Genomic DNA, 23493 nt, shown 5'->3' on the forward strand with positions numbered 1-23493 from the left:
ATGCGCTAAGAATTCACGTGCCTGGCTAGGCCCATGCTACATATGTTTAATAACTGTGGATTTTAAAAAGTGTGATTTAAGTGTCTAGCAAACACCAGAGTGCTATTCAATACTCTTCGTGGTGGTGGCTTGAGTAAAACCCTTGTCACAAACACCCACCTGCGTCAGGTTGGCGTATCTGAGCGCAGGCTGGGGTTGGGTGCTGTGACATTATCTATACCCCACCTGTCCACTGCCTTTCTGTGTCATCCAGAAACCAATTCAAATAGCTCATCCTTACCTATAGAGCCGTCAAAACCATCACCATGTCATACATCTCAAATCTCATCTCAAAATACTCTCCCTCTTTTGCTTCTGAAATCTACTTCTGACTTGCGCATCGGCTCGTGCCTGATAAGACTCTTCCGCAGGCTTTAAATCTTTATACGATCTCTAAAAACCCATCTCTTTATTATAGTTAGTCTTGTACACTAAAGCACCCCCACAACTGTCCAAATCTCCACTTTGACCCAAACTCGTTCCAGCTGTGCTCCCTTCCAGTTACAATGCAAGCTCTCTCATGAGCAGGCCAGGGGCAAATTTAGGGGTCAGACTGCCTCTAGGCACATTATTATTGATTACCACCCATCACGTCACTGCCCTCCTTGTCCCCTTAATGTCAAGCCAGTCCCACTGCCTCCAAATGGCCAGATCAGCCTCAACCTCAACTTCTTCCACCTCCAGCCAGTGGCAAAATAGAGAAATAAGTCATAATTACAACAACAAAAAACTCACACTCCCTCATCATTTGGGCAGCAGCTTAGCAGGGCTTTCATGGTGGGGAGCCTGCTGTGCTGACCCCCCCAGCAAGTGGAACCCCCATGCACGTGCCTAGTGCGAATCCACCACTGAGCAGGGCCGGTTCCTCCAAAATTTATATTCATGTCTGTATTTACTTTGTCTATTTTGTAAGTGTTGCAAGGAACTTTGTGGACAAACTTGACTGTGACCAGAATAGGTTTAATGTATAGTTTAATATAGAGGCATAGAAAGAAATAGATTTCACTGTAATTCCCAACTGCCCCTCCAGAATAGCTTCCCAGAAACACTAAGGGGCTGATTTATCAATAAGTTTTATCATACGCAAGGAGATTTAAAACTCATTGCGTATGATTAATGGTTCTCCAGCCAATCAGCTCCCAACTGTCATTATTCTGCCACATGACAGTTGGGAGTTGATTCGCTGAAGCTCCATTTATTATACACAACGAATTTTAAAAAACTTTGCGCATTATAAAACTCGTTGATGAACCAGCCCATAGCTTGTAGCTGTTGCCATTCTCCAACACCCCTTCCCAACAGCTTAGTCATTGTACCCATTTTTATTATGGTGTGTGATGTATTTCCCTAGGTAGAGGCTATGTAGAGATGTCTCCAATCGTGTTCTTCATTGGACAGTTCACAAGGTCTTGTTGATCGCTTAAGAAATGATAGAGGGGGTAATTCAGACCTGATCGATGGGCTGCGTTTTTTGCAGCCCTGTGATCAGATAGTCGCCGCCTACAGTCGGAGGGGTAAAGCCTGTGCAAGTATGCGTTTGCTCCTTTATCAGAGCTGCACAAACATCAGTTTGTGCAGTCTCTGCGCAGCCCAGCACTTACTCAGCCGCTGCCATGTAATCCTGGTGATCGGGGCCGGAGCTGACGTCAGACACCCTCCCTCCAAACACCTGAGCCGGACACTCCTGTAAAACAGTCATTTGTCACCCACAAATGGCCACTGTCAATCACCTTGCGATCGCCCGTGCGATTGTTTTGTTTTGCACCATCCCGTCGCTAGGCACCAATGCCCGGTGCTGTTGTGCGATGCACCGGCGCAGAGCGGTGCGTATGCATGTACAGTTCAGATCTGATCACCCGCTGTGCGAAAACGCACAGCAGCGATCAAGTCTGAATTACCCCCAGAGTCAATGTTCTTGGTTCTCCGGTGACTTTGTTCTGTCAGTGCCAGTGCAAGACAACCATGGATTGTATGCCGGTGCTACCTACTGTAGTCTCCGGTTGGCTCTCTCAGCCATATCACCTCTTTATTTACATGTGCTGCCTCAGCATATTATGCTTCTGGTGAAGAAAGTCATGCCAATGGTTGCTTTTGGCTAGTTCAACCGACCAGTCAGACACAGAGCAAAAATAAGTAGCCACTTGTGGACTTTCTAACTATAGCCTTCAGCCCAAATTGTATACACGTATCTGGTCAGGCTGCATCTGTAAATTGTAAGCCTCAGTTGAAAGTTCTTTGTATGCACTACATAGCATATGACTATGGCTGTACTGGCCCATACGGGTACAGGGTTTACCCCCGGTTGGCCCCACTGCCTGAAGGCCCACCACCTTCTCCAGGGATCAGGTTCCAGACTGTGCACTTGAGTTATACATTATACATATGTTACACTATACTGCACTGGAGTATGGTGTATTCTATACAGAGTATTGCTTTTGTTAATCTGGTACACTACCATGCATGCACTAACAGTAATATACCTATTACTCAAGGGGCTCAGACCATACATTCTCTAATGGTTAGCAAAGCCTTTATAGAGGTCGGCCACACCCCTAAGCATGGACCCCTACCTCCGGTGGGCCCTCCATGTCCCAGTCCGATACTGCATATAATAACCCTTTTAAACGCATTCTCAGAGCCGGCCCTAACCAATATAATGCCCTAGGCAAGATTTTGGCTGGTGCCCCCTAGCACCACCGCTGGTTCCGCCTCTGAGCTTGCACCTCTTTCCCAGCACCATCACCCCTCACCCATAGCAGTCCTTATTTTGGGGTTTGTACCCACTATATTTTAAATAGGAACAGTTCGCACATTTTGCGCACAGCCCAAAAAGGGGTGTGTTTTTGCTGGCAAGGGGCATGGCCCCACAATAGTAACCCCAATTCCAATTACGCCACACAGTACTGCAACTTTATTCACATTTGATCATGCAATAGTGTCCATAATTCATATTACATCCCACAGTAGTATCACTTTACCTTATAAACGTTACTCTTCACAGTAGAGCCCCTTATTCACATTACATCACACTGAATTCCTCCTTATTCACATTACACCACACCTTATTGCTCTTTATTCACATTAGACGACACAGTAGTGCCCTTTCTATATGCAACGCCACATAGTAGAGCACCTTATACACATAATGCCACACATTAGTAATGCATTTATACACATAATTCCACACAGTAATGCCCCTTACACATATGAGACAAATTATTAATGTCCTTATAAACATAATACGCCTTACACATTATGACAACCTTTATTAATGCCCTTTTACACATAATGTCCCTTACACATATGCTGCACATTATTAATGCCCTTATACACATAATGACACACATAGTGCCCCCTACACATTTGCTGCACATTATTAGTGCCCCTATACACATAATGACACACATACAGTAGTACCCTGTTACACATATGCCGCACATTATTAATGCCCTTATACACATAATGACACACATAGTGCCCCTTTACACATATGTTGCACATTATCAATGCATTTTTACATGACACACATAATGCTCCTTATACATATTCCGAACACTACTGCACAACCAACCCACTCACATGCACACAGCACTCACACTGCCACTAACACTTTGACCTCTGCCTCTGCTTGGATACAGATGTGTCCTCGTAAATCTTGCATCAATGCTAACGTCGGGCACACCTTTTTTATGAAAATGCATCTTATTTGCATTGCTATGTGGCTAGGATGCACAAGCAGCTTCTGCTGATTAAAATGGGTGGTAGTCATGTGACCGCTGGTCGGCTGACCGACAGTCACATGACCTCCTCCGTGAGCCCGACGGCTCACTATCCCGATGGTCGGCATGCCGACCAACAGGGACTATTTCCACTCGTGGGTGTCCACGACACCCATAGAGTGGGAATAGAACCCGTGGCGACCGCAGGTCGCCACCGAGCCCGCAGCGTGGCGAGCGCAGCGAGCCCGCAAGGGGCTTGCTGCACTCGCCCTTCCCCGCCGGGATCCCGGCGTCGGTATGCTGCCGGGATCCCGGCGTCGGTAAGGTGACCGCCGGTCACCCGTACTACACCCGATTAAAATGATATGCAGCATGCCTATATACTGTGTGAGACTGTGGCTGTATCTGCATATGAACTGCTACACACAGATTATAGGCATGCTGCATATCATTTTAATCAGCAGAAGCTGCTGATGCCCCTAGGCATATCAAATGCCCTAGGCAATTGCCTAGTTTGCCTATGCCTATGGCCGGCTCTGCGCATTCTATTTGGGTTGACTGAGAGACTTTCTGCTCAAGGTACAGTACTCATTGCTGTTAAAACGTCAGGCTGGGACCATAGCAAAATAGAGCACTTTCCCTATTGCTTTTCTGTATTGATGATTATCTGCTGGCTAATACCCTGGTTAATCATTTCCTTCATGTAGTTAGTTTCCATGGGATTGCGTATTGATTTTGCATCTTGCATCCTAAAATCCTTAATGATCTCCTTTAATATGTGTCTCTGATTAAGATGAAATTTTCCATCTTCCCCCTCTCCTGTTGAATACACAGGTGATGTATGAGGTTTCCAAGGTCATTTGTCTCAAAATCCTGGTTTAGGGCTTGTAGTGTAATTGAGAGAGTTGGGCGCTGTCCCTGTTTGATGTAGGACCTGTTCTTCCCACTGTCCGCAGTGGTAGAGTATTGCGGCACCTTGCAAATCTACAATAATGATAATCTATACTAGGTGATTCATCGCGCCCTACGGGCGTTCTTCACACCGTCGTAAGGGGCTATACCCCCTTAACCCTTGCATACCCTTGTGGCGTGCAATATTTGTATCATATGGAGTATTACCTCCAATCATGATTGTGTGAGTGGTTAAATATTGCATGGACAAAGGGCGTGCGATGGTTAAGGGGTCGTAGCCCCTTGCAACGGCGTGAACAGCACACGCAGGGCCTGGTGAATCCCCTAGTAGGTGCTGTGGTTGGGAGAGTGGAGGGTGCGGGGGAGACGCAGCTGGGGGAGGGGGTCTGGGGGTGCCGCGGGTGGGGGAGGGGTGGTTGTGGGGGTGCCACGGGTGGGGGAGGGGCTGGTGTGGTGGTTGGGGAGGGGCGAGTGCCGCGGGTGGGGGTCCAGAGCCACCGCGGGTGCGGAGGTGCTGCAGGTGGGGGAGGGGCAGGTGCGCTGGTGCGGCGGGTGGGGAGGGGTGAGTGTGGGTGTGCTGCGGGTAGGGTAGGGGGTCCGGAGCCACAGTGGGAGGTGGAGGGGGGGGTGCGGGTGCCGCGGATGGGGCCCGGAGGTACTGCGAGTGGGGGAGGTGCGGGTAATGCTTCTCCTCCTGTCAGCAGCTAAGCTGCTGTCCTCCCTTTGGCAGTGGCTCTCCCGGAGACTCGCACAGCACCCGATCACTATTGTTAGCGCCGATGTCCCAACGCGCCGCATTGCAGGAAAGAAGATGCACTCAATAAACTACAGCTCCCAGCAGGCCTTAGTGCCGGAATGCTTCGGCGCTAAGGGCTGCTGGGAGCTGTAGTTTATTTAGTGCGTCTACTTCCCTGCAATGCGGCGCATTGTGACACTGGTGCTAACAATAGTGACTGGCTGGCAGAACTGACTGGCTGAATCAATGTAAAAGGTGAGAGTGCTGTGCAGTGTCAGTGACACTGCACACCCACTGCACTGCACAGCACTGTCACCTTTTACATTGATTCAGCATCCAGACATTACCCTCAGCGATATCACCCAGTCTATCCGTCACATTAGCCATCTTGGGGCTTCCAGGCCGACAGCCCAAGTGCTGTGTTATGCAGTCAGGGCCTCTGGGGATCTGGGCGCGGCTGTGGCGGGGAGGCACTTCTGTGACATCACGCGCAGAGGAGGCTTCGGGGCTCAGAGAGTATGCGGCGCAGGGAGGGCTATGAAAGCCTTCCGCTGCGCCGCTTGCATACACATCTATGCCGGTGGCCACAGCAGCTTATGTTCCACCTGCGCCGCGGCTAGGGAGTGGGGATTGTTGATGCCGAAGGGGGCAGGCGGACTGGCAGCAGGACATAGGGGGTCATTCCGACCTGATCGTAGCTGTGCTAAATTCACTTACACTGACATGCGGGGGGACGCACAGCGCTAGTCCACCCCGCCCGCATGTCAGGCCGCCCCCCCGCACAAGTACAAAAGCATTGCACAGCTCCTGTGGCTGGCCGGGAGTTACTCCTCGCTGCCCTGGTCGCAGCGGCTGGAGGTGGCATCACGCAGCCGCAGCGGGCCACCCCCTCACGGTCCGGCCTGTGTTGGCCGGACCGCGCCCACAAAACGGCGGGCAGACGCCGCCGTGCCGCCTCCTCCCACCCAGCGACCGCCTCTGCCTGTCAATAAGGCAGAGGCGATCGCTAGGCAATGACAGCCGTTGCAGAAAAAGGGGTTACTCTCAGCGCTCACTCATAAACATATAGCCTTGTGTTTAATTTCAAATAAACTGATTTATTTTGTTTATAGACATATATAGACATTTTTATTTTTCTTAATTATCTATTCTATTCTCTCCACTCTGAATCTTCAGTTCCTCTTTCTCACACTATTTGTTTGTCTATATATGTGAATACCGGTACTAGTATTTTTAATACAATAAACATACATGTTGTATTTATTATATATATCTTTTTATAAACAAAATAAATCAGTTTATTTTAAATTAAACACAAGGCTATATGTTTATGAGTGAGCGCTGGGAGTAACCCCTTTTTCTGTAATAGTATATCGTTAAGGTTGTGGTAACCTTATCCTTCTCCACAGCTGCTACTCTGTATAACTATTAGGTGTAAGCGCAGCCCTCAAAACACCCCAGTACTACAACGACAGCCGTTGGCTGTCAGCCATGCGTCGGCGCACTGCAGTGCCGGCGCATGCGCAGTTCTAACCTGAAAGCTGCTCTGCGATGAACTGCAGCAAGCGATCAGGTCAGAATGACCCCCATAGGGCGCTGCAGTAAAAGGATTTCCCCCCCCTATCTACAGTGTAGAGACTTGCTGCAGATGCAGTGGCATACCCTCCAGCTGCACCTTTTTGGCAGGTACAGGACCTTTTTTTATGGTCTGTACCGATTTTTGGCTCTCCAAGCTTCCATTGAAAGTATAGGAAAAGGGGCGTGGTCACGCCCCCTTTTCGAATTTGTCCCGATTTTCATGTGTAAATTGTTGGAGGGTGTGATGCTGCAGATGCAGGGGACCTATTTTGGGGTGTGGACTTGGAGCTGCAGCTCCATCAGCCCCATTGTTAATCCTGCTCTGGGAACACACAGCAGCCAAAGGGCAAAGCCTCCCATTGGATGTAACCTGTGTGGGAGGGCGTTTCTCGCCCAATCAGCTGTGGACTGGGTGTGATAGACCTGCTGCTAACCCAATGAGAGCTCCTAGCCACGCCCAGCATTAGCCACACAGGCACAGAGTGACAGATCTGGGCTATTATATAGGAGATAATAATATTGTAAGGTCTGTCTTATCTCCGACATGCATGCATTGTGGGAGCTGGATTGCGTCCCACCCATCCAGTAGTTCCACTGTGATAGAGATAGAACAGACTTTAGGGGGAGATGTACTACGCAGTGAAAAGAGTGGAGAAGTGAGCCAGTGAAGAAGTTGCTCATGGCAACCAATCAGCATTGACGTAACTATTATAATTTGCATACTAGAAATGTATGCAGAGCAGCTGATTGGTTGCCATGGGCAACTTCTTCACTGGCTCACTTCTCCATTCTTTCACTGCTTAGTACATCTCCCCCTCAGACACAGAAGAGGGTCCACCGGGTCGCATAAATGGGGTGTAAGTATGAAAGCGGGGGCTGAGTTGGAGCTGGGAGGCGGGGCCAGAGAAGCAGGGTGGAGCAGGTGATATAGAAGTAGGTGCGGTCTGAGAGAGCGAGGGCAGGGAAGAACAGGGGGATGTCTGAGGTGACCAGCATATGCTGGATCCCTGTACTAGTGCAGCCTGCTGGGGTGCATTATAAATCTACACATAGTACCCTTTCTGTGCTAGTGAGCTCACAATCGCCTAAGACTTGCATACCATAGGAAGTATACATAACAGTTGCCTGCTTATCTGAGCATCTGTTATCTTTTACATTTTGCCTTCACTTTCAAGACACTGACCCATAGAACTGGTCATGGAAAACCTGCCGTTTTCATCTAAAAAATATTTCCAGGATCAGACCCTTTCTGACCCAGGATGCTACAAAGACTCTTATCCACTCACTGGTCATCTCCAGACTGGACTACTGTAATCTCCTCCTAACTGGCATTACTGACAAATACCTCTCTCCACTCCAATCTATCCTCAATGCTGCTGCCCGGCTCATCTTCCTCACCAAACGCACTACGTCCACCTCTCCTCTCTTACAAGACCTTCACTGGCCCCCCTACCCTTAGAGAATCCATTTCAAGCTTCTCACACTTACTTATAAAGCCCTCACCCACTCATCTCCCATCTACTGTACAGGGCCGGATTTAGGGGGGGGCGAAGGGGGCGACCGCCCCCCCCTAACACAGTCATAGCCACACCCACTTTTGAGCTGAAGAGAGCTCTCCAGGGAGAGCCTGAGGCAGAACGCTGTCCTGCAGCCTATACCACAGCAGCACAGAGGAGCCAGGAGAGCAAGGGTTATAGAGCATATGCCCCTCACTTGCAGGTGTGTGGGTACTAGGGCTAATAAATACCATTACCCCACAGCACAGTAACATGTACATAGAACAATCACAAAGCACTATCTCAGTCTCACTCAAAAAGTTCAGTTTTTCAGGAATTGAGAGAGGAGGAGTTAGGATTGCAGATGGGAGGAGTTGGGACTAGAGAGGGGAGGAGTCAAGATTAAACGGTAAACCGCCCCCCCTAAAAGAAAAGTCTAGATCCGTCCCTGCATCTACATCTCTGACCTTATCTCCCTTTACACTCCCACCCGTCCTCCTCGCTCTGCTAATGCTCGCCGACTCTCCTGCCTACGGACTACTTCCTCCCACTCCTACCTCCAAGATTTTTCACCCGCTGCACCACTTCTCTGGAATTCCCTACCTCTCCCCCTCAGACTCTCCACCTCTCTGCAAAACTTCAAACGGGCTCTCAAGACCCACTTCTCCACCAAACCCAGCCAAATCTCATCCTAACCCTCTGTTCTACGCTCTCTATGTACCCCAACTGTGTCACCCCTGTCTGTCTACCCCTCCCCTTTAGAATGTAAGCTCTCACGAGCAGGGTCCTCTTCCCTCATGTGCTTATCCTTTTTCTTACTTTAATAATCTTCAACTGCACCAAATCCAGCAGTCTTCTGCCACCTGATACTTATTCCAGTGTCATCTGCTGATGCAACTGTGTTTATTATTTACCCTGTACTTGTCCAATATTGTCATCAACTGTAAGTTGCTGTTTTCCTGTTTGATTATTTGTTTATGTGCTCTGTAATTGGGCGCTGCGGAACCCTTGTGGCGCCATATAAATAAAGGATAATAATAATAATATTAATGCTTATGTTACCAAAGTTACACTAGCAATCACCTCAAGTTTCCCAGTAGTGTAGCCATACAAAAACTGGCACCATATTTATACCATGATTTGTTCTATATCAAAGATTCTCTCACATTAAAACTGCTCCTATGGCCACACCCTGCTGTGTCCCATACATACTAGTGCCACTATCTACATATTGGTATTGTTTTTGCAGTAGATGTGTCTGATTTACTAATCCCCTATCCTTATTGGCCAATCCCACCTCATTATTATGTAAATGTGGGGACTCCAAAGTGTTGGTCTCCGTCCTGCTCACATGGCTTCATTGATTGATTATTGATTAATTATTAATAGGTATCCTCGCTTCCTGGAAAGCACATAAAATATGAAGTAGGTTTGTAAGCTGATGTGGTCACGCCACGGGATCATGTCAATTTACACTATTACATGGTAACAAGGACACGGTAACAAAAACACTGGGATCTCTATGACAAAAGACCCATTGGTAGTTACAGATGGTAACTGAACACTGCAAGACATGCAGAATACGTAGGTTCAAACAGAATACAGTATATAATACAGTAAATGATCTATTCTGGTTGTCATACCACACACACAGAGCTGACCCTAGGCATAGGAAAACTAGGCAAATGCCTAGGGCATTTGGAATGCCTAGGGGAACAAATAGATTCTGCTGATTAAAATGATATGCGGCATGCCTATATTCTGTGTGTGACTGCGGCTGTATCTGCATACGAAATGCTACGTTGCAGAGTATTCCTGGAAATCACTGTAATGTAGCATTTTGTATGCAGATACAGCCACAGTCGCACACGGAATATAGGCATGCTAATTATAAATTTAATAAGCAGAAGCTGCTTGTGCGTCTTAGTCACATAGCAATGAAAATAAGACACATTTTCTGCAAAAAAAAGCGCACAACATTAGCAGAGCTCGACGGGAGCTGCATTGCATATTGAGGCAAGATGTATGAGGACACACCTGTATCCAAGCAGAGGCAGAGATCATAGTGTTAGCGGCCGTGTGAATGCTGTGTGCGGATGGGTTCGTTGTGCGATAGTGTTCGGCATATGTGTAAGGGGCATTATGCGGATGTATCATGTGTATAAATGTATTAATAACGTGCAATATATGTGTAAGGGGCATTATGTGTGTCATTATGTGTAAAAGGGCATTAATAAAGGTTGGCATATAAATTACTGCCTTGCCCCGGGTGCTGAAAATCTTAGTTTCGGCCCTGCTTTCTCTAATGGGTAAAACCATGTGCACTGCAGGTGTGGCAGATGTAACATGTGCAGAGAGAGTTAGAGTTGGGTGGGTTATATTGTTTCTGTGCAGGGTAAATACTGGCTGCTTTATTTTTACACTGCAATTTAGATTTCAGTTTGAACACAACACACCCCACCTCTGCACATGTTACATCTGCCCGCCTTGCAGTGCACATTGTTTTGCCCATTAGAGAAAAAGTTTGCTGTTGCGATCAGATATGAATTAGGCCCCTAGGGGTATATTTACTAAGGTCCCAATTTTGTCAGAGGTTTTTTTTCTTTCGAAGTGTCAACTTGGGAATTTACTAAACGCAAATCTTGTCAGAGTTGGGGCTATTCGTATTGTTTTCCCCAGCTAAGTTCACAAATACGAATGAATACACTATCGGTCAAACACGGCTGTTATTTGATACAACTCGGTAATTTACTAAGAATTTGTATTTTCAATTACTGCCGACAATAGTCAAACACTGCCGGGAAAGCATAGACTTCGTAAAAAAAAAGCAGTTTTAAAATAGACCTGCTTTTTCCTGGCGTGTTTAGATAGTCATGCACGGATCAGTGAGATCTGTGCATGCTTATCTGTGTAAAGGGGTGTGAAAGTGTTATAAATCAAAGCAAAAAATTGCGTGGGGTCCCCCCTCCTATGTATAACCAGCCTCGGGCTCTTTGAGCTGGTCCTGGTTGTAAAAATACAGGGAAAAATTGCATAGGGTCCCCCCATATTTATACAACCAGCACCGGGCTCTGCATCTGGTCCTGGTTCAAAATATACGGGGGACAAAAGACGTAGGGGTCCCCCATATTTTTTAAACCAGCACCGGGTTCCACTAGCTAGAGAGACAATGCCATAGCCGGGGTACACTTTTATATAGGTCCCTGCGGCCGTGGCATTACCCCCCCAACTAGTCACCCCTGACCGGGGTACCTTGGAGGAGTGGGGACCCCTTAAATCAAGGGGTCCCCCCCTCCATCCACCCAAGGGCCAGGGGTGAAGCCCGAGGCTGTCCTCGCATGGGTTCGGGTTTTTCGGGCTTTACCCTTGGCCCTTGGGTGTCTGGAGGGGGGGACTCCTTGATTGAAGGGGTCCCCACCCCTCCAGGGTACCCCGGCCAGGGGTGACTAGTTTGGGTTGGGGGGGGGTAATGCCACGGCCGCAGGGACCTATATAAAAGTGTACCCTGGCTATGGCATTGTCTCTCTGGCTAGTGGAACCCGGTGCTGGTTTAAAAAATACGGGGGACCCCTACGCTTTTGTCCCCTGTATTTTTTGAACCAGGAACGGATGCAGAGTCCGATGCTGGTTGTATAAATATGGGGGGACCCTACGCAATTTTCCTCCTGTATTTTTACAAGCAGGACCGGCTCAAAGAGCCCGAGGCTGGTTATACATAGGAGGGGGGACCCCACGCAATTTTTTTCTTTGATTTTTTAACACTTGTACACAATGAAGCCCTGCACAGATCTCACTGATCCGGCCGGGATTCCTTGTGTTATGTCCGGCAGTGTTTTACTAATCACTCCCGTAAAACATTGCCTGACAATACGACTCACATCGACATCGGAAAAGACAAAAATAGAAAACTCGGCAGCTTAGTAAATTGCCGTATTCAAAAAGTTGCAGTAAAATACGACCGATAAAATTCAAGATCAAACTCTCTAAAAATCGTCACAAACACGAATATTAGTAAATATACCCCCAAGTCTTTCTTTTGCCAGGGATGGGAAAGGGCAGAACATTAAGTATGTGTGAAAGAGGCAGCCAACCTGGGTGCACAGCTGAAGGTGACATATTGAAATTGATATTTTAATAATAATGTTATTTATATAATACTTTTCTACCAATGGGACTCAAAGGGGCCTATTAATCAAGGAATATTTGTGGGAGAGCCCCTGAAGAAAATATTGTGGTTCCCAAAAAATATTATTTAGCCCCTAAATGTCTTTACAGGGGACCGATGTAAATTTTGGGGATATGTTTGCAATTACAAAAGCAGCCACTATACTGTAGATTTCTATGGGGACTGCTTAATTGCGGAATTTACAAAAAGTCCAGGGGCAGATCTGCAAAGTTAACTGGGGGAGTGATCCTTAGGACCCCCCCCACCACCACCACCACCACGGCACTCTCTGCTCTCTGGGGTCACAGGAAACACAGCTCAGCATTTGGGGTCACAAGGTAAGTGTGGAGTGTGTTTCCCAAGCACTCTAGACCAGAGCAGGGCCTCACCCACTATGGGGGTAATTCAGATCCGATCGTAGATGTGCTTAATTTAGCACATCTATGATCAGTTTCTCAGACATGCGGGAGACGCCCAGCACAGGGCTAGTCCGCCCCGCATGTCTGACCCTTCCCTCCAAGAAGGGTGCAAAAGCATTGCACAGCGGAGATGCTTTTGCACCCTCTGAGTACTGTAGCTCCTTGCCAGCGCAGCTCCTGCGCGCTGGCAGGCCGCTACTCAGCGCGTCCTGTGTCGCATCGGCTGTGTGTGATGTCATACAGCCGCGGGCCGCCCCCGCAACGGTCTGGACCATGCCCCGCCAACAGCGTTCTAACGCCATTGGCAGGTCCCTCCCGCCCTGTGACCGCCTCTGCCTGTCAATCAGGCAGAGGCTAACGCAGCCCAAAGATGCTGTTAGCATCTCACTGGGCTCCCGGGGTGCGCGAGCGTACTCCACATAGGGATTCTGGCTGCGATCGCCCAGTGTGAATTATTCCCAGTATCAGGCAGCGCTTTCCAGAGCATGAATGTGACAATGCTGGATTATATCTGCCAACCTGACTTCTTCTCACACTATGGGAATAGTCTGCTTCTCCTGTTTATCCAATTGCAGCAATCTTGGCTGAATTTATTCATTTGTGTTAATCTCCACTTAATTAATTCGACCTCGCTGGCTGCGGTAGAAAAACAAAACAGAAGCAGCGTTTAATAATTATTACAATATGAATAGGATTCCAACTGGCAGATCCTGTATTTAGGGACATTTCATAGGTTTTCTAAGGGCTTCAATGTGCCCTTCTGCTCCACAGGAGGGTCCTGCCCTCCTTCAGCTCATTTTAGGAGAATGCAAACAGAGGGAATAAGGCTAAGAGCAGAGAGGCTGCTGGGAAATTAACTCTTCACTGTTTCAGGAATATTACTGATTTCCTTACACATCCTGAGCCTGAATCAGAGGCACTCAGTGGTGATGTCGGGCACAAGCAGACAATGATCTAAGTCTGACGGATGCTGCCTCTAAAGACGCAGTAGCGCTTACACTGGACGCCATGTTCAGACGGTAAAATTGCACCTGCCATAGCAAGCTTTGCTGTTGCGATTGGTGGTGTGTCTAAGTACGTGCTGAAACGGAATAACGCCTCTGCAAGTGGGCATCATAGTAGGCTCAGATGTGGCATTAGCATGTCGCTTCTCTGCCTTTTGGCTAAGATCAAGTGTAATATCTGCTCGAGAGAAACACTTGGTGGAGTACCTGTTCTTACACTAGGAGCGTGAGAGGTTCCTAGTGTGGAATGGAGAAACATCTTGTGGAGTACCATGCCGGGGTGTGACAATGCCTCTGGTCGAGAGTGGAGAAAAACTGGGCTTGGTATCCGTTGCCTTCTTAGGGGTTGAAATAGGACCCCGTACGTGGAGCGGGAACGGCCTGGTCTAGTATCTACTCTCGTACTGGGGTTTGACCCTGGCACAGAGTGGGTATGAAGCTTGGTCTGGCTGAGAGGTCTGAAGCTCGAGGTGTTTTGTGCCCCTGGAACTGGAAGGGATAGGGGTGCCGGAAATGCACTGGGGATTCTGACCACCATTGCGCACAGAACACTTCAACCCTTCCTGTCTGCACCCACTTTCATTTGCCCTGGTCTTTTGGAAAGTGAAGCGGCCGCCCAAAAATTAATAGAGACACCCACCGCAGTCATCGCAATATCTCAGCAGCTGCGGATCCATTTGCAGCGTCAATGCAAATCTGAGGAACGTGGACTCTCACAGAGGCGTAGCCAGGACTTTGTGGGCCCCATAGCAACATTTTGAAGGGGCCCCCGTCCCAATGCTTCTAGAGAGACGCCTCTCCACAGCAGTTGTTAATTTTATGCCCTATAATAGCGCCCTAGTTCATTTTCTGAACCATAGTAGAGCCTTATTTAATGTTATGCCCCATATTAGTGCCCTAGTTTCTTTTATGAATCGTAGTAGTGCTTATGTTCACCCTATGTCACATTTCAGAGCTGCCAGTACACATTATGCCGCACAGTACCCCCAATTCACATTATTATATATAGTGCTCCCCGTTCATATTGTGCCTCATTACAGTGCCCCGGTTCATATTATATAACAGTATAATGCTCTCCAGTTCATTTTATACCACACTACAATGAGCAGGTCCAGGGGCATACCTAGATATAGTGCAGGCGCAAGGAAAAAGATTGAAAGGACCCCTATGTACCACCCAATGGCGAAAAATGTATATAACACGTGTAACTGTGACAGGGAAGGTGGCCTCTCTCAGCTCTGGGCCCTATAGCAGCTGCACTCCCTGCACCTATGGTAGATACATCCTTGTATATAACACATGTAACTGTGACAGGGAAGGTGGCCTCTCTCAGCTCTGGGCCCCATAGCAGCTGCACTGCCTGCACCTATGGTAGCTACACCCTGTATATAACACATGTAACTGTGACAGGGAAGGTGGCCCCTTTCAGCTCTGGCCCTCATAGCAGCTGCACTACCTGCGCCTATGGTAGCTACACCCTGTATATAACACATGTAACAGGGAAGGTGGCCCCCCTCAGCTCTGGCCCCATAGAAGCTGCACTCCCTGCACCTATGATAGCTACGCCCTTGTATATGACACATGTAACTGTGACAGGGAAGGTGGGCCCCTCTCAGCTCTGGGCCCCATAGCAGCTGCACTCCCTGCACCTATGATAGCTACACCCTTGCATATGACACATGTAACTGTGACAGGGAAGTGGCCCCTCTCAGCTCTGGACCCATAGCAGCTGCACTCCCTGCACCTATGGTAGCTACACCCTGTATATAACACATGTAACTGTGACAGGGAAGGTGACTCCTCTCAGCTCTGGGCCCCATAGCAGCTACACTACCTGCACCTATGGTAGCTACACCCTGTATATAACACATGTGACTGTGACAGGGAAGGTGGCCCCTCTCAACTCTGGCCCCATAGCAGCTGCACTCCCTGCACCTATGGTAGCTACATCCCTGTATATAACACATGTAACTGTGACAGGGAAGGTGGCCACTCTCAGCTCTGGGCCCCATAGCAGATGCACTCCCTGCACCTATGGCAGTTATACCCCCGTATATAACACATGTAATTGTGACAGGGAAGGTGAGCCCCTCTCAGCTCTGGGCCCCATAGCAGCTGCACTCCCTGCACCTATGGTAGCTACACCCTGTATATAACACATGTGACTGTGACAGGGAAGGTGGCCCCTCTCAGCTCTGTGCCCCATAGCAGCTGCACTCCCTGCACCTATGGTAGATACATCCTTGTATATAACACATGTAACTGTGACAGGGAAGGTGGCCTCTCTCAGCTCTGGGCCCCATAGCAGCTGCACTGCCTGCACCTATGGTAGCTACACCCTGTATATAACACATGTAACTGTGACAGGGAAGGTGGCCCCTTTCAGCTCTGGCCCTCATAGCAGCTGCACTACCTGCGCCTATGGTAGCTACACCCTGTATATAACACATGTAACAGGGAAGGTGGCCCCTCTCAGCTCTGGCCCCATAGAAGCTGCACTCCCTGCACCTATGATAGCTACGCCCTTGTATATGACACATGTAACTGTGACAGGGAAGGTGGGCCCCTCTCAGCTCTGGGCCCCATAGCAGCTGCACTCCCTGCACCTATGATAGCTACACCCTTGCATATGACACATGTAACTGTGACAGGGAAGTGGCCCCTCTCAGCTCTGGCCCCATAGCAGCTGCACTACCTGCACCTATGGTAGCTACATCCTTGTATATAACACATGTAACTGTGACAGGGAAGGTGGCCTCTCTCAGCTCTGGGCCCCATAGCAGCTGCACTGCCTGCACCTATGGTAGCTACACCCTGTATATAAAACATGTAACTGTGACAGGGAAGGTGGCCCCTTTCAGCTCTGGCCCTCATAGCAGCTGCACTACCTGCGCCTATGGTAGCTACACCCTGTATATAACACATGTAACAGGGAAGGTGGCCCCTCTCAGCTCTGGCCCCATAGAAGCTGCACTCCCTGCACCTATGATAGCTACGCCCTTGTATATAACACATGTAACTGTGACAGGGAAGTGGCCCCTCTCAGCTCTGGCCCCATAGCAGCTGCACTCCCTGCACCTATGGTAGCTACACCCTGTATATAACACATGTAACTGTGACAGGGAAGGTGACTCCTCTCAGCTCTGGGCCCCATAGCAGCTGCACTACCTGCACCTATGGTAGCTACACCCTGTATATAACACATGTGATTGTGACAGGGAAGGTGGCCCCTCTCAACTCTGGCCCCATAGCAGCTGCACTCCCTGCACCTATGGTAGCTACATCCCTGTATATAACACATGTAACTGTGACAGGGAAGGTGGCCACTCTCAGCTCTGGGCCCCATAGCAGCTGCACTCCCTGCACCTATGGCAGTTATACCCCTGTATATAACACATGTAATTGTGACAGGGAAGGTGGCCCCTCTCAGCTCTGGACCCATAGCAGCTGTACTCCTTGCACCTATAGTAGCTACACCCTTATATATAACACAAGTAACTGTGACAGGGAAGGTGAGCCCCTCTCAGCTCTGGGCCCCATAGCAGCTGCACTCCCTGCACCTATGGTAGCTACATCCCTGTATATAACACATGTAACTGTGACAGGGAAGGTGGGCCCTCTCAGTTCTGGGCCCCATAGCGGCTGCACTCTCTGCACCTGTGGTAGCTACACCCTGTATATAACACATGTAACTGTGACAGGGAAGGTGGCCCCTCTCAGCTCTGGACCCATAGCAGCTGTACTCCCTGCACCTATAGTAGCTACACCCTTATATATAACACATGTAACTGTGACAGGGAAGGTGAGCCCCTCTCAGCTCTGGGCCCCATAGCAGCTGCACTCCCTGCACCTATGGTAGCTACATCCCTGTATATAAAACATGTAACTGTGACAGGGAAGGTGGGCCCTCTCAGTTCTGGGCCCCATAGCGGCTGCACTCCCTGCACCTGTGGTAGCTACACCCTGTATATAACACATGTAACTGTGACAGGGAAGGTGGCCCCTCTCAGCTCTGGCCCCATAGCAGCTGCACTCCCTGCATCTATGGTAGCTACACCCTGTATATAACACATGTAACTGTGACAGGGAAGGTGGCCCCTCTCAGCTCTGGGCCCCATAGCGGCTGCACTCCCTGCACCTGTGGTAGCTACACCCTTGTCTCTGAGTGAGTCTATACTTTTGCAGAATGGCCGTGAAAGCTGCAAAGCTGGTGCCAAGTTTTCTGTGTGCGTGATCGCAGATGTAAACAGAAACACGCCCCGAAACGGTCGTGACACGCCTCCATTTTTGCTGCAACATCTCCAAAGAATAAATCCTCGCTCTGACCGGCACTGCAATGGTAACTTGGCACGTGTGCTGGAGTGTTGCAGCACATGCGCAGTCTTCCAAGAATCGCTCAGCTGTGTAAAATAGTCAATGCGCACAAATTGGAATCAATGTCCGCTATATATGGAACAGCGTGTGAATGGAAAAAGGTTCTGCAACAAAGAAAACGGAACGCAGCGGCTCCAGCTAACGTCCGGCTGATTGTGACAACACATTGAGAGATATATTTTACCCTAAAAGAAATCCCATCTGTGTTTAATGATGAATATGAACACACATCCAAGCCCAAATCCACCAAGGAAAGGATTTACTGAGCTGCAGTTATTGGAGGAGGAATTGGATGCAATGCAAATACTCAGCACAGCATGAACCATTCCAGATAGAAACAGCCTGGTCAGTAGCTCGCACATACTGTATTGATGCTGCTTGCTACAGAACATCTGCTACACTTAAAGGAACACTATGTTCAAGATCGAGCTACAGTTCTTATCTCTGCCTCAATGGCCCGTCATTTGTTACAGTGTGACAATAGTATCATCGTTAACAGTGTCGGACTGAGGCAAGAAGGGCCCACCGGGGGGGGGGGGGGAGATGCAGTTGTAGGGGCCCATTTTTAAGGGTGTGGCCAGGCTCCAGTGGGGGCATGGCCAGCCATCACAGAGGTTTGGCTAACCGTTAGAGAGTACATAGTAATAAACATCCTAGTGATATTTGGTGGACCCCCTTCTTTTAAAGTAAAGCATTCATAACCTTGGAACCAGAAATAAAGACACGGAGACTTGAATTTTGGCAGAAAAATTGCTAGCTATTTATTTGTCCCTATCCATTAGCATACCTGTAATAGAGAATTAATTAATATGCCGATCCAGCCGGCATATGGTGGCAGCCAAAAGAACGGCTCAATTAACCTAAATTAACCATAAATAACTAACCATTCGAACCGATCCTAAATTTACTAAAACTATCACAAACCGGTAATAGGTGACAACTCAACCCCCACAGTGACTACCCACCGCTCCTGGGTGCCCTGCCGCTGCCTTCCCGGACGGGTGGTCAAGCGGCCATAAGTCGATGGAGGTGAGTGCACCTAAACCACACCAAACTGTAAAACACTACAGTTTTCCATACAAATACAAAACTGCCGTTCTTTTCCGCCAATAAATAGCCAACGATAAACCAGCCAACAACTTAACGCCAAGGCACCACGTGCCAGAATTTCTGACCACCGGGGCGGGAGGGTGGGAAAGCAAATCACCACCAAAGAGATCTAAGATGGCCTCACCTTCCCCATATATATCAAACCCTCCCCTTAAAAAGGCTGTACTTTCCTAACAGCTAGGTCCACCCCTCACCAGATGTTTAACTCTTTCCTTTCCTATGCAGTCAATTCTCTCTCCATATATAAATAAACCATAGTCCTCTGAAGTATAATGTAACATATGTATAATGCATAAGTGCAGTAGGATAGAATCTGGAACCTGATCCCTAGAGGGGAAGGAGGGCCCACAGGCAGTGTGGGCCACTGTGGGCCAGTCCAACCCTGATCGTTAATACGCTGTTGATAACATATGTACAAGCGTCAGTTCTAGCGGAGTAAATGGATTAAGGTTAATCGCCAGGGGGTTTATTCAGCAATGGTAAGCCATGCAGAAACAGCAGGTCTTGTATGGTTTAACAAGCATGGCGATTTAACAAAGCCTGACCGCAGGAGAAGTTAGCGATAACTAACGCTGCAGGACGCAGTCTCCATTATCCTCAATGAGGACCGTGGTCTGGCCCAACTTAATATACTCCGAAAAGCTTAGCTTCAATGCCTGATGTAGTCAGCTGATGCAGGTCTATGGAGGGTGTATCGCCGGAGAGGGATCAGTAGCGTCCATGCTCTTGTCTGAAACAAGGATACGGCAAATAGACTGCCTTATGGCCACGTATGCACATTGTCGAGGGTAGGGGGGGTTTAACAGATGTAACATGTGCAGAGAGAGTTAGATATGGGTGGGTTATATTGTTTCTGTGCAGGGTAAATACTGGCTGCTTTTTTTTTACACTGCAATTTAGATTTCAGTTTGAACACACCCCACCCAGATCTAACTCTCTCTGCACATGTTACATCTGTCCCTCACTGCAGTAAAACATGGTTTTGCCCATTCGTGTGCATTTTTTGTTTTGCTACCAAACCTGAATAAGGCTTTTGGTGTACAACTGAGCCCAATCTGAGGCGACGCACGCAGAGTTTGCACATATAGGGGGTCATTCCGAGTTGATCATACGTAGTAATTTTTTGCAGCCCGTGCGATCAACTAGACGCCGCCAATGGGGGAGTGTATTTTTGCATAGCAAGGCTGCGATCGCTTGTGCAGCCCTACTATGCAAAAACATTTTGTACAGTTTTTAAGTAGGTCTGGACTTACTTACCCACTGCGATGGTCCCAGAATTGACGTCAAACACCCGCCCACAATGCCTGCGTTCGGATCACCACTCCCCGAAAACTGTCAGTTGATGCCCCGGAACGCCTTCCTCCTATTAATCACGGTGCGATCGCGGCAGCGATCATTTTGTTCTTTAATTCAGTCGCTGCCCAGCGTTCCCCGTCGCCGGGCAGAGACCCGCCTGCTCATTGCGGCCGCTGCGCATGCGCATTCCGGACCTGTTTGCACGGCTGCGAAAAAAAGCAGCGTGCGAACGGGTCAGAATGACCCCCGAAGAATGCAAAGTCAGCGTGGGGGACACATTTTGCAAATTAATTTAACTAAGAAACATAGAATTTGCCGGCAGGTAAAAAATCACTTGCATACTTACCGACATTTCAAATCTCCTCTCCGGGAGATGCCCGGAGAGGAGAAGTGGGCAGCGACGAGGGCGGGGCGAAGATAATGACATCATTAAGCCACGTCTACTCGCCAGGAAAAGCCCACAGTTGGTTAATATTTTCATAGGAGGCGGAGCTAAATGATGCAATTAGCATATAATCGCATCATTAGGCTCCGCCCCCTCCACCAGTCCCCGATTTTGCTGTGTCTTTCTCCACATTCTGCCCACTTCACTAGGAAGTGGGCAGAATGCGGGAGGTGTGCCCACTCTTCCGGGGCTGCGGGGGACTACTCGAAAAACCGGGTGTCTCCCGCAGAATCCGGGAGAGTAGGTAAGTATGATCCAGTGACTTGTGCATTCTGCATAGTCAGAGGTGGTAAAAGCCAATCCTCAGCCGATTTTCTGGATGCAATAGGATTACTTCACTTATAATAACTCAAAATTATCCTATTGTGTTTCTCAGTAAATTTTAATATCCATATAATTGTACAGCCAGAGGTACACAAGTCTTCCTAATGAGCACTAAAGAGATGACAACGGGCGGCAGCTTTTTTTAAGCAAAAATACATCAAAAGTTACTGCTTATATAGCTATTATTCAGGAGTTTATGCAAATTTTACTTCACTGATGTATTATGTATTGATATAATATATACTCAAGTTAGGATTTACTGTGTATTCATTACAAAAGCACAAAAATGCATAACAAATAAATATGGTTGCAATAATATCCCTTTAATCCGGGACACTTACGATTTACACAGGTGCTGTAGCTGATGACAACCAGGTGAAATGCAGCTTGAATCTAGCCAGCCACAGAACCTGTGTAATTCATAGGTGACCCGGATTAAAGGGATATTATGGCAACCCTACAAACAGAAAATAAGACAATGGAACTGCTATTGTGATTTTAGTTTGTGATAGATAGATAGATAGATAGATAGATAGATAGATAGATAGATAGATAGATAGATAGATACATACATAAGTTCATACTTTTAACTGGAGATATTGATTGGGCTAGGGGGGTCATTCCGAGTTGATCGCTAGCTGCCGTTCGCTGCGTAGCAATCATTTAAAAAAATGGCAGCATACGGGTACAAAGAGCATTGTTGTTTTGCTCTGCTTCTAGCGACGATTCAATTCGCACAGCCGATCACAAGGAGATTGACAGGAAGAGGGCGTTTATGGGTGTCAACTGACCGTTTTCTGGGAGTATTTGGAAAAACGCAGGCGTGTCCATGCGTTTGCAGGGCGGGTATCTGACGTCAATTACGGGACCTTAGTCGCAGCAATCATCGCACAGAATAAGTAACTACAGGGCTGGTCATGTTTTGCACAAAATGTTTTTGTACCACTCGGCTGCACAGGCGTACGCACTCTTGCAAAGTGAATATGCACTCCCCCGTGGGTGGCGACTATGCGTTTGCACGGCTGCTAAAAGTAGCTAGCGAGCGATTAACTCAGAATGAGGGCCAAGGTCCGGAATACCTGTGGAAAGCAGCATACTGCACGGAATGCTTTGTTTGACAGTGGGATGCCAGGAGACAAAGCAGGTTATGTAGTGACACAAGTGGGGTCTATATACTAAGCTTTGGAGAGAGATAAAGTGGACAGAGATAAAGTACCAACCAATCGGCTCCTGTCATTTTTCTAACACAGCCTGTAACATGGCAGTTAGGGGCTGATTGGTTGGTACTTTATCTCCGTCCACTTTATCTCTCTCCAAAGCTTAGTGCATAGACCCCACTTGTGTCACTACATAGGGCTAGATGCATCATCGCCTGGAAAGTGATAAACTGGAGAGTAAAAAAGCACCAGCCAATCAGCTCCTAGCTGCCATGTCACAAGCTGTGTTTGAAAAATCACAGTTAGGAGCTGATTGGCTGCCACTTTATCTCTCTCCAAGGCTTAGTACATAGGGGCTAATTCAGACCTGATTGCTGCACAGCGGGCGATCACGTCTGAGCTGCGCATGCGTATACACCGCAATGCGTAGGCGCGACGATCCGCAAGGAAAATGACAGGAAGAGGGCGTTTGTGGGTGGCAACTGACCGTTTTGAAGGAGTGTCAGGAAAAACTTAGGAGGGACCAGGCGGTCAGACGGAGGGTGTCTGACATCAGCTCCGGCCCCGATCATCGCACTAGAGGAGTAAGTCCTGGGCTGTGCAGAGGGGTGTGGTTCATCAAATCGACAGTGTCTAGGTCGACAATGTTTAGGTCGACCACTATAGGCCGACAGTCACTAGGTCGACGTGGATGGAAGGTCGACAGGGTTTCTAGGTCG

General features: G+C 48.3%; 1 protein-coding gene across 3 annotated transcripts in view; it reads right to left on the reverse strand.

Moving 5' to 3' along the window:
• The window catches only part of LOC134944473 (potassium voltage-gated channel subfamily H member 8-like), an 834050-nt gene that overhangs the window by 518614 nt on the left and 291943 nt on the right, over nt 1–23493 (reverse strand). The gene's annotated exons all lie outside the window — the stretch shown is intronic.

This window comes from Pseudophryne corroboree, chromosome 7 (assembly GCF_028390025.1).
Source record: "Pseudophryne corroboree isolate aPseCor3 chromosome 7, aPseCor3.hap2, whole genome shotgun sequence".
NCBI lineage: Eukaryota > Metazoa > Chordata > Amphibia > Anura > Myobatrachidae > Pseudophryne > Pseudophryne corroboree.